Raw genomic sequence first — 13,752 nt, 5'->3', positions numbered from 1 at the left:
AGCATTACAGGAGGCCGCCCGACCCGAGAAAACCAATTTTTTTAAAGCTTCCAAACAATTATTTGTCAAATTTAGTTTTTTGTCTTGTTAATATGCCAGTTAACATCCACAACACTGTTCTGCATAAAATGTGAATATAGGCGAATATGCAAATTCACTTTTTGCCACAAGGTGGCACTTGTGGAACAGCAGCATTAGATAGCCGTTAAATTAAACAGTATGTTATTATGGGCATTATATGGAGGTAATATTGAAAGAAAAATGGCATCAAAACTTTCCTGGCTGAAATGTGAGTTTTCAGGTATGATTTAAACACTATAAATCACACAAAATATTAATTATTTATCATCAGTAGAGCAAAATATATTGCATGTTGACATAAAAATGTGGGTTATTTGGTGATTGCTAACTGCATTTTTATTTTGAAACATGATGTGCTCACGTTTAAGTAGTTCTTCACAGCACATTGAAAGGGGGTGGTTCATTGTTTTTACACAATTTTACCTTTTCACAAATTTACCTTTGCATTTATGAAGCCCCTCCCTCAGAAATAGGCTATGGGCTCTGATTGGTTAGCTAGCCCAGTGTGGTGATTGGCTAAACTGCCTTTAGCATTGCATATTAAAAAGGGTTTTGACAACAAATTTTAAATTTATCACTCACATTTTTGCATTATACAAAATAAATTTGTATTAAAGTTGCATACATTTTTAATTTTCGTGGACAAAATCCCATAGGCCTAATTTCAATAGGAATTGAGGAGATTGAGAATATCGAAATGTGAAAAATTTTCCAACGCAGATTTCACAATGGGTAAATGTTGGTCACGTGGATTCATTGCATTGACCAACTGAAAGCTGCTTGGTTTAAAAGTGACTTCTGTATGCTTCCCTACATTATTGACATGCTTATGCTAATATTACAGAGATAATGTATATACTGCAGAAAAAATATATATATATCATGACCATCACAAATTAAGGTTGATTGTACCCTCAAAGTAGCAAATCGTGGCCACAAATAAACATGTTGTGGGACAGACGTCTTAATTTGAGGCCATTACATATTATTCCCCAAACCAAAATGCTGACATTCAAACACTGAATAGTCATAATAATATTTATATTTATATGTTTAATCTTTGACATTTCTTGGGTTAATGGTATGGAGTGAACATGGTGAAAATATGGTGGTTATTATGGTGGCTGTTCTGTGCTATGAGACATGAGTGATGCCTCAAATCTTGCATCTTAGTTTTTTGTAAAGATTTATTTTAGCCTTTATTGGGACATAAATGTATAGAGAACTGCCAGGAAGCAAATTGGGGGAAAAAGGGGGAAAGAATCAGGAAAGAACCAAAAGTTGGGACTCAAACTCGGGTTGCCATGAATAGGCAATAAATAAATTACAATTTTGTAATAAATTACAAAAAAAAAACTACATTTTATATAAAACAAAGATCAGGCGAGAACGTTTTATAAGAAAATACTGGTAACACTTTACATTAAGGTTGATTAGTTAACATTAGTTAACTACTTTAGTTAACATGAACTAAGCATGAACAATATCTCTACAGCATTTATTCATTTTAGTTCGTGTTAATTTCAACATTTACTAATGTATTATTTCAATCAAAAGTTGTGCTTGTTAACATTAGTTAATGTACTGTGAATTAACATGAACTAACAATGAATAAATTTTGATTAACTAACCTTAACAAAGATTAATAAATACTGTAATAAATGTATTGTTCATTGTTTGCTCATGTTAGTTAATACATTAATTAATGGAACCTTATTGTAAAGTGTTACCAAAATACCATTTCAGCCTTTCCACTAAGTTGTATTCAATGTGTTCACTGCTGTTTATTTGTAATTATTTGTGAAATTTACTAGCAACTTTACTAGGGGGCTGTCAATGGCTGTAGCTCCTTATAAAAGTGATTTTGTTTTGTTCACTTGTCATGGTCCATTGATATCTTAGCAAAAATCAATGATGTCATGCTTTCCCAGACTGTCAGTTCATGTGTCACTGGTAGCCCCCCATCACCGCAGATCACAAAAGAACAACTAGGGCGTAACCATCAAAGAAGGAGCCAGACACCAACGTTCACCCCATCCAAACACTTAACCGAGCTTCAACAGCCGAAAGCAGGCCCATGCGAAATCAGAACTCACTGGAAAGATCTAGATTTCCATAGAATTGGAGCGCTTATCATTTACAACATACTAAACATCTCTTGCATGTTCGCATGCCATTTGCACATTTGCCTAATAAATGTTTTGACTAATTTGATTATGCTTTCAGCTGTCATGAGTCTAATACTCTGAACCCCATTTTAATTTTCCCCCAAAATAAGCACAAAAAGAATACAAGAAAGACTGGGCCTGTAAAGAATTAATACAGTAATCCATAGTATTTTAGTAATTTTTTAAGACCTATGTTTCATGCTGACCTGACTGCTAAAATGCTGAAAGGCAAAAAAAAAAAAAAGCTTTCCATGGTTAAACACAGACAGGTCCTTATGCAGCACTATTCATGGTTTTATTTGTTTGTTTTTCTTGAATATGGCGTTTCTTATTCATAGTTAACTTTAATGCTCCCTGTCTGTGAGGGTGTGATAATAGGAGTCTGTATAAGTCTCTAATGACATGGTGTTGTGGTAATTGCTGGTTACTGCTGTGTGGGGCAGTGTGTGCTTGTGAGAGAGTAGTGGAGTAGTAAGTTATGGCTTGTTGTAGGGATAAATAGGTCTGTTAGTGAAGGCTTTATCCTCGTCAGTGATGAAATCCTCTCTCAGTACACCCTGATCCCCAAACCTCCCACTGAGAGACAGCCCGAGGGCCGCGCACACACACACACACACACACACACACACACACACACGCACACACACACACACACACACACACACACACACACACAGGTACACAGAGTTGATGATTCATTATCAAAGTTGGAAGAAGTTCTTCTTCTTAATATTTTTTCAGAGCATGTGATACTTTTTTAGGATACTTTGATGAATAAAAAGTAAAATAAAAATAAAAAAAAAGAAGCTATGTTTTTTAAAAAATATAATAATTTTGTAATAACAATATACACTACTGGTCAGTAATTTGGGGTCAGTAATTTTTTTTTTCTTTTTTTTTTAAATAAAATCAATACTTTTATTCAGCAAGGATGTGTTAAATTGATAAAAAGTGATAGTAAAGAAAATATATTATTAGAATTTTTTTTGTTGAATAAATGCAGTTCTTTTTAACCTTTTATTCATCAAATATATTAGACAGCAGAACTGTTTCTAACACTCATAATAAATCAGAATATTAGAATGATTTCTAAATGATCATGTGATAGACTGGATGTTACATGTGACACTGAAGGCTAAAGTAATGATGCTGAAAATTCAGCTTTGCATCACAGGAATAAATTATTTTTTTAAAGTATATTCAAATAGAAAACTATTATTTTAAGTTGTAATAATATTTCACAATATTACAGTTTTTTCTGTATTTTTAATCAAATAAATGCAGGCTTGATGAGCAGAAGAAACTTCTTTCAAAAACATTAAAAATAGTAATGTTTCCAAACTTTTGGTCAGTACTGTATATATATATATATATATATATATATATATATATATAATCATGGTAAAAATGTTGACATTTTAAGATAATTCCTTACAAATGTAACATAAATGCAAAGATAAAGTTCTCAGAAAGAGTGTCGAGTGAAAGTACAGTCACACTTTATTTTAAGGTCCAATTCTCTAATAAGTCCAAATAAACAGCCATCATGTTAATAAAAGGCATGCTAATAAGCAACTAGTTAGAAGTGAGAACTGGTCCCTATACTAAAGTGTCACTGAAAGTACATAATGTAGATAAAATATAAAATGAAACACTGTTTTACAGTGAAAGAGATTAAACAGAAATCAATTAGCTTATTTTTCCATATATCTTTATTTCATTAAAATGTGCATATTTGTTAATACAGAAAGGATATTTTCAGAAAAAAAAAATCTACATGATGAACAAAAAAGAAATCCAGTGTACAAATAAATAGAGTAGGTTTTTGTTTATGTAGAATCACCCACTTTGTTCTGCTGGGCATAAACATATTTCCCACATGTGAAAATACAAAAGAAGAGATGATTAAAGTTAATTCTCATTATTAAAGAACTTGCGGTGTTATGCAAGCACACCCGCTGTGACTCACTGTACATTCAGCTCCACAATACAAATACAAAGATAATATGTCACAATACGCATGTGAAGTTAAGCACATTCTCAGTTACAGGCTCCTCCTCTGAGCTGCTTTTTATGAAAGTAAATCTGCTTATGACCGATGATGGGAACTCTCCCGTGCGGTTTTAAGAAGCTAAAAATGGAGAATAAGCTGGCATAAGAATCCGCCTTCCCAAAGAATGCAGCGGCGCTGCTTAGTTTGGACTAACTGTTGCAAATGAGCACTGGAGTGCAAGCACACAAACATGTGCCAGTGCTTGTGTATTTTATTGTGTTCTTGCTGTATTTGCGACTTCCAGTGTTTATATCCGCTCTGCCACGCACACTTCTGCTTCAGGTGAATGGCTCAACTCTATTCTTTCTCTCTCTCTGCTGATGGGGTGTTTCCTGAGATGATTACTCCATATGGGTCATTAGTTCTTGAAGCGTAGTGCTTCTTTAGCAAATCCAGTGTATTCTGTGTGTCCAGGCCAATCACTGGACTGCTTAACTCAACCAGAGCTAGAAAACAGAGCTTCAGCCCACCAGGTTCAATTATTAATAAGAGAGAATAACAGGAGGCCTCTGATGAACGATATATGCTGTTTGATTCCACACGAGGAAGTGTGTTTTTATCCTAGTAGATTTAATAATGCAATATTTAAGTATCCAGCTCAGTGTTATAATGCTCTTTTTGGTGCAGTTTGGAAAGAAAATAATATTTTTATTCAACAGGGATGCATTAAATTGACAGTAAAGACACTAATAATGAAAGATTTCTATTTTAAATAAATGCTGTTCTTTTGAACTTCCCGTTGAAACAAATATCATGGTTTCTACAAATATATTAAGCAGCTGTTTTCAATATTGTCATCACACTAATAAAATACATTTTAAAATATATTAAGAGACAACAGTTATTTTGGTTTAGACAGCCTTTTAATAATATTACCAAATCAAAACTTTTGAATGGTATATAATGACTTAATAATACATAATACACATATAATACACTATTTCTATATTTTACTTTCTGAATTGGTGTTATTTTGGGGGCCATACAGTCAAAATTGTGCTGATACATCTGCAACTGTCCTGATATCATAATGAAGCAAAAAGAAAACCTTAGTTTTATTATTTCTTAAGAAAAAAACTATTTTACTTGAAAAAGCAAAGCAGACCTTCATGGTGAACAATTATCAGATAAGAAATTGTTTTAAAAATCTGGTTTTGATAAAAACAGATAATTATGGTCCAACACCCTCACAAAAAGTATGTATTAATAATGATATTTGTAAAAAAAAAATGACTTTGATTTTATATTTTTATTATATAAATAGATTACATGTGTGTACATTGAAGGTATGAGGAAACATGAAATCTGTATAAAAAAGAAAAAAGTCTTGAAAAAGACCTGACACAATTTTCGAACCAGATTATTAAAAGATTCAATAATCTTGGCTACCTTTTATAAACTTGCACACTTTTATTTCTAAGTACATGGTACAAGCAGAAAGTTAAATTAATCCTAGATATATTTTTGACAACAAACAATATGGGGAACATTTTCTCCTCCCTTTTTTATTTTTCTTTGCCAAAATGTATGCTTTTATACATTTTCATATGACCATTGTTTTGCATTGACCCCCTCAGCACAGACCTGCGACCCAATTCTGAGTCTCGTCCCACCGGTTGAGATCCACTGCTGTAAATAATCCACTGCAGTGTCTGTTCCTCTCAAGCACGTTTCCACATCTCTCGCGTGTCATGCATTCTCCCTTTCCAAATCACAGTTTATTATTGTCCTCCTTTGGAGGCAGAGAGTGACAGAGTGCATTATTAATTGAATTAATTTGAGTGTCTCTATAATCCTGTCAGTAGTTTAGCTGAATTAAACCGAGCGGAAGAGACAGAAGTAGCTCAATGCTGTTGTCAGCCATGTGTCAGCATGGTGCAGCCTGACTGGCGGACCAGCAGGGCCTCTCAGGGCCTCATTAGGACACCATTATTTCCCGTGTGCGTGTGTGCTTTCTTATTATGTGTATACATACATTTGTGCATGTGTGTGAGTGTCTCGATGCAATCTGGCAGGTGTGTAGACTCACACCTCTCTGCCCAAGGTGGATCGTTTGCCTGAACAATACAAGTCAGCTCCAGCTTAAGTTGCAGGCATGTGAAAACTAGCCTGTAGGGACAGTTTCCAATATCTGTTCACACTGCTACATTTACTGCTCTCTAAATCTAATACCTTTTATTGTATTCAAACCGTCAAACCAGCACGCTCTAGTATTCTGTACGCGTAATCGATCAGCCTTCCATTTTTGGCACGCCCTCCAAGCGTTGTTGATCACACAACTAGACAATATCATTTACATTAAACCGTACTCAGCAAAACCAGCTTTCATCATCGCCGTCAGGTTTGAAAACGTTGCCCCTAGTATTTTGGGTTGTGCCGAGAGACTCGGTTGGCGACTTTATGTCTGTATGTTTAAATAAGCATGTATATTTGCATGATCATTACATATTCGGTCCCTACTGACATCATTACCTGCAGACACATGCACAAGTGCACACACGCATAAGCCACATGAGGGTTCCTGCAACTTATATTTTATTCAACAAATCCAATGTTTCATTTCCCCTCAGGTAGTCACTCATTCATCAGACATTGCTCTTAAATTATGAATGTCTGGTTTGTCTCTTTTACACACACACTAGCAAGAATACACACCTGCGTCATTGCCAGAGACGTGCTCATAGAGAATAAATAATGCACTGGTGTGAAGTGACAGTAGTGTGTTAAAGTGCATACCACATACCCACTGCTGTGTGAATGGTTGGGTTTTACCTCTAACAAGAAAATAGTATATTCAAACATCGCCTTAATGTCAACACATAGATTTCTGCAGCCGTATTCAGAGAGGTAGCAAGAATATGATATTTTTTTTATTTTTTTTTTTGCCTGTCTGACTCAGATCTGTTGCACTTTTTGTTGTTTGAATTAAAAAAGAAAAACACATGAAATCCAAACAAGCACACTCTAATTCAAATCATTTTCTTCAAGCTTGAGTCTGAATGGTCAAATGTGATTTTGGATTTGGATTCTGCGCTAATGACAAACATAGAAGTGAAATATTCATTGATAAATTCTCATGTATCATCAACCTATGCAACTGGATCTGAGTCAAATACAGGAATCTGCTGTTTCCTTATAAAAGTATATACTCTAAAGTCTACACTCTAAACTTTACAACTAAAATGATTGAGTAAACATAGTATTAAATCTGGGAAATCAATTAAATATACTTTATGAATTGAGTAAATGTAAGAAAATTCCAGCATATCAGAACATTAAACACTAACAGATAATATCCTCTTCTTTTCTGTATTTCACTTTTGTTCTAGCTATTTTCTATAGCGGATTTCATTTTCTGGCATTGTATACTATGAAAATTGTTTTCTCTGTGACTAATTGCTTGTAATTTTCCTCATTTGATAAATCACTTTGGATAAAAGTGTGTGCTAAATCATTAAACATGATGGAAAAAATGTACTGTACTCCTACAATGGCATCAATGTGCAAAAAAAATCATAATTTTCTCACTCATTCTGCACTACACAGATTTTATCCAATCAAAAGCTCTCTAGAAAGAGAATGATCTGTCCCTAATTACCCCCTCCAGCTGACTAACAACTCCTGGGTTATGGCTGTGACAAAGGCTAAAGGCTATTGGCTGTTTAAACCAAAGGCATCCGTTTTGTTTCATGAAATAAACTGCACTCATCGAGTGTTTAAATATGTGCTCTGAAGTCAGCATGTTTAGAGTTAACTCCCGGAATAATAATCTGGTTTAATATTGTGCAAAATATGTACAAAACAGCATGCTTGAAATGAACTTGTCAAGCATGCGTCTGCTTGTATGTTAACGTCCTTATTCTCTTTAGTTGTGTGTGTGAGGATATAAGCCGTCAGGAGAGACTTAGTTTAAATACATGGCCATTGATTTACTTAATTTTTTTTATTATCATTATTCCCATCTCTCTGGTGTGGGAGACTGGAGTTTTGTTCAGAATTAAATACTATATTATAATTTACAGATTAGCTACATACAACACACTCTCACACTAAAAATCACATCATACAAATTCATATGAATTTCGTAAATAACTCATTTTTTTCATGAGATCAGGTTGGTGAGTACATACTATTTATTATTATTATTTAGATACTAATAAGTTTAACAGTAGCTGTTTTCTACAGTGAGACTGCTCACATTTCAAAGAGTAGCACACTTTATTGTTATCACATGACCTCACTATGCATGTCACATGACTTAAGCAAGTAGTGTCCATTTTTACTTTGGAAACAATAAGGGTGGGATACCATATTCCACACAGAAATGTTTGGCAAATGTTTTAGCTCATCTAAGTTCTCTGCATATAGAAAAATTGCATAATGTGCACAGCATACTAAAAACAGCCAGAGTCTAGTGTGTGATATTCTGAACATCATCCTTATTTGTATGTGGCAGTGATGTGGCTTTCAGTGCATGTGTGTGTATGTTTGTGTGTAAGGAATGAAATATCTGCAAGTGTACGCTGGAGAGAGTGACGAGTGCAGATCCCTGTCTCTCACGACTGCTCTTTCATGTGTTGCCAGACTGAACTGATGTAGGTCTTCCCATCAAAGATCTGTTTAATTCAGTCTTAATGAGGGGTTCCTGTCCCTGCCCCTCTGCTTACTGTGTCAGCAACCTCCACAGCTCCCACATTAAAATATCTGCTCTAGGTTAACTCTAGGCATTGATTATGACAGAAGAAATGAAACTGCAGATTACTGAACACTGTTTTAGCATGTTTTAAACCTTTTGAAATGTTTATTAATAATACAAAACATGATATTGCAAGTTGAATTCAAACTTTGAATACATTGCTGAGCACTCAAGATCCTGTTCAGTCCGGGGTCACAACACCAATATAGTCACACCACTGCAAATGGATTCAAACCAGTTTCAACTGGCATGGGAGGCAGGTGCACTCACAACGCAAGAGACTCTAACATTATTCACTATCTGGCCTCCATTACACTCACCCCCTAAACCTTACTCCCTTCCGGGTCACGGCAACAAATTGTTACTGGTCTTACTTGCACCACTCTGAGTGTGAATGGAACCAGGATCAACTGGTATGGGAGGCAGATGCACTCACAAGGACACTAAAGGCCTCAGCCTCAAGTGTTATTTGCTATCTTGCCTCTGTTACACTCACCTCCTTAAATGTTCTCCCATTCAGCTCACGACATCATTGTAACCGGTCCAACTTGCACCGCTCCAAATGACATTAACATTAACTTTTTTTGTTTCAAAACTTTAGTTTTGAAACAAAAGTGGTGTTCCTTTTATTCTGGCAGCCAAAACCCAACAAGAAGACATTTTAAAGTCAAAACCTCAAACTTTAAGCGCGCCTGCTATGAGATCTGCCTTATGTTTTGCCTCCAGCTGGAGCGATGATGTCACAGTGACGTAAGCGATTAAGGGGTCTATTGACATGTTGTATACACCTTAATCACATTATTACCGTCTTGTAGGACTTTTCCTTTTGTGACAGGATACACAGACAGCAGTGGTAAAACTGGAACTTTAAAGGAATATTCATGTAAAGCAACTCATGTAAACAGCTTAATAATAATATTGTCTTATTCAGAATAAGGTAAATAATTAGATTACTGATGTCCATGTTAACATAGTCATTGTTTTGGATTGCCTGTTTGTGCATGACTTTTGCTAGCCTTTGGATTACATTTGCGGACTACACCTTCAAGGCTACTGCATTTCAATCCTCTGCCTTCGTGTTTCCATGCAGTTCATGACAGTGGAAATGCCCTATTACTCCTGTACTTTGTAAATTGCATGGAAAATCATAGTTTTTACTTCTAAAACCTATAAATGTAATATTACTTTACAGTAATATTTTACATAATTAATATAAAATAAGTAATATTTCACATAATTATGTATGCTACGTATCTTGGTTAAGCAGTTAACAGGTTTTTACTGTATAATTTTTTGTATTTTGTTTTTCAGTGGGGGTTAGTAAAATATGTACTGTAAAACCTAGAGTTAATTAAGTATGTTAATCAGTTATATTTCTGATAGCTGATTAGTGTCAACACCGTCATGCTTTGTTTAAACATTGCATGAAACCCAAATAAGCCAATAAAACATTTCCTCACTGTGCGTCTGTACATCAGTATCTCTTTCATCTGAGCTTATGAAGGCCTTTCCTTCCTGTCCCTTCCACAGGCTGACAGCCATCCTGAGAGGCAAACCGAACTGCAATCATGTGTTTTATTAAACAACTTCACATCCGTTTCACTCTCAGCAAGCCAGACCTGTGGGGTTTTTACGTTACGAGTGTCATTAGATGACAGCTCTTACAAATCTAAAGGGTATAGAAGAAAACTCATTAAAGAAGATGAAAATCAAATTTTATCCTCAGGTCTGACTATTTTATCCTTGCATTGAGTGTGTTGAGGACGAAAAGCTGTATTTAGGTCCAACATGTTGACATGAAAAACTGCTAAACCAAAATGTTTTTACTTATAGAGCAGTTTGATTGTGAAAAGAGATGTTTCTGTGTGGAAACCAAAAGCTTATTTAATTTGACCGAAAAAAAAAAAAAGTGTTAAAACTTACAACCACAAAATAACAGAACAACTTTTGGCCAAATGTACTGAAGCCATGTAGAGAAAGAATGAAAGAAGAGAAAATAAGAAGAAGAAAAAGAGAAATAAAATGAAGTAATGTAGGTTTGTCAGCCGTCTTTCAGGGTCTCTTTGATTGAAACACCAGTCTGTGCTTCACAGAAGCCATGGGCTGCTTTTAAGATGCATTATATTCTGGGGCTTCAAAGCTTCACAAAATGCAGCCTGTGTGCCAATGCGAGGACACTTGAAAACATTCTTGTGTTTTCCAAATGGACGCAAAGAGGTTCGAGCTGCCGTAGCTGGAGTCTTGCTAATGCGCTCCCACAGCTTGTTTTCACCCAAAAAATTGTGCATTGCACCTTGCCATGTGTTTTTTTTGCTCCTTTCCTCTATGAATATCTTCTTTCTAGTAAACCAGATGAGGTTGTGCTTTTTTAAATACGGTTAATTAAAATATTAATACATACAATAAAAGTGGATGGTGACTATATGCTCTCGAGCTCCAAAAAGGACAAAAATAGTAGTCTATAAAAATGGCAGTGAATTTGACAGTAAAAGACTGTAAAAATGCTACAGTCTTTCGTCTTGTGTTTGTCAGAGCGTTGTTTGCAGTCTCCCGTGCGTATGCCTGGTCTCTCGATGCTGTTTCTCAGTATACTTCTCTTCATTGGATCTTCTAAACCTCTGGAACCCCATCCACTCTTCACCACCACGGATTCTACTACTCACCCCCACGGATCGCTCATCTCAGTTCCTGTGTCACGCTCCCCTGCTGCATCTCCTTACTGCCACTTCCCGGATCACCGTCAGACATCGCCTCACTCACCTGTTGTTATCGCCATTATTCCTCGTGTATCTGACTCTGTTAATAAATTCCTTTACTTATACTTGCACTTGCTTCCTCACCCTGATTTACCAGTACAGAACGCTCTGACCAGTCATGGAAGCATGGAAGCAGCAAGTTCCACATCACTTTCCGAATTCATCCACCACAGCGTCACCCGCATGGATCAGCAGCAGGAGAGCATCGTCAACACCGGATGTGCTGTCCAAGCGCTGGTGACACATCGCTCTAGATTTTGTTACCGCCCTCCCGCCCTCTAATGGCATGATGGTCGTTTTGACCATAGTGGACCGATTCTCGAAGGCGGCACATTTCATCCCCTTGCCCAAATTACCCTCAGCCAAGGAGACAGCGGTTACTGTAATTGATCACGTCTTTCGGTTACATGGCCTCACGGTAGACGTGGTTTCTGACAGGGGATCCCAATTTGTGTCCAAATTTTGGAGGGAGTTTTGTATATTATTGGGAGCAACGGTTAGTCTGTCTTCGGGTTATCATCCGCAGAGCAACGGTAAGTCCGAGCAGGCCAACCAAGATTTGGAGAGAACGTTGCAATGTTTGGTCTCCAAAAATCCTTCATCCTGGAATCAACAACTCTTTATGGTTGAGTACACTCATAACTCACTACCAGTGTCATCCACGGGCCTCTCCCTGTTTGAGTGTGGCATAGGTTACCAGCCACCAATTATTCCTAGTCTGGAAGCTGAAGTCGCGGTCCCCTCCGCCCACGCATTTGTCCAGAGGTGCCACTGCATGTGGATCAGAGCCCGCGATCCTCTGCTCCAGGTGAAGGCGCGCACCAAGGCCAACGCCGATCGCCACTGGTCTAAGCCTCCCGTATACGTCGTGGGTCAAAAAGTGTGGCTCTCTACCAACAACATTCCGCTTTGTTCCGTTTCTAATAAGTTAGCTCCCAAATTTATTGGCCCATTCCCTGTCACCAAGATCATAAGTCCGGTGACAGTCCGCCTCGAACTTCCTCCGGCATACAGGAGGATTCATCCCGCCTTCCATGTGTCCAAAATTAATCCTGTGTTTTATTCACAAACTAATCCGCCCACCCCGGACTCCCTGATTGATGTTTACAATCGACAGGTAGGGTCGTCTGGGAACGCCAGGAGGCATTCCTAGCGGGGAGGGTATTGTCACGGTTGGTAAACCGTGGTCTCAGGTTTGCACTATGTTGGTGGAGTTTGTGTGTCTCTCGTCAGCACTGACTGTTTCATGTGGGCGTCTCTGTTAATTGTTCATCATCACCAGCTGCTACTCATTATCGGATCCCTACTTATTGCCCTGTCTTTTGTCTTGTGTTTGTCAGAGCGTTGTTTGCAGTCTCCTGTGCGTATGCCTGGTCTCTCGATGCTGTTTCTCAGTATTCTTCTCTTCATTGGATCTTCTAAACCTCTGGAACCCCATCCACTCTTCACCACCACGGATTCTACTACTCACCCCCACGGATCGCTCATCTCAGTTCCTGTGTCACGCTCTCCTGCTGCATCTCCTCACCGCCACTTCCTGGATGACCATCGGACATCGCTACTTCCATTATTCCTTGTGTATCTGACTCTGTTAATAAATTCCTTTACTTATACTTGCACTTGCTTCCTCACCCTGATTTACCATTACAGAATAACCATAAATTGACATTCCCAGAATTCCCTGCGTTACATTTCAAATTTGATGTGTGTTTATTGAAATAAAATTATATGAAATTACCGTATTTAACTGTAACATAAGTTAAAACCGAAAAACCTAAAATGTTGCTACCATTGTTTTTAACGGTAAAATTTCAGCAACCACAGCTGCCAGTTTTTTACCGTACATTTTACAGAATTTTTTTTACAGTGTCAGTATTTCATTGTATCTAAAAGAGCAGTGTGAACATTCTTCAAAGTATTTATTTTTGTGCTCCACACAATTGTTTTGTAATTATTTCTTTAAATATTTTTAATGTAATTATTAATTTATTTTAATCT

Source organism: Carassius carassius, chromosome 34, assembly GCF_963082965.1.
Source record: "Carassius carassius chromosome 34, fCarCar2.1, whole genome shotgun sequence".
Taxonomy (NCBI): Eukaryota; Metazoa; Chordata; class Actinopteri; order Cypriniformes; family Cyprinidae; genus Carassius; species Carassius carassius.
Note: the sequence above shows the minus strand (reverse complement) of the source record.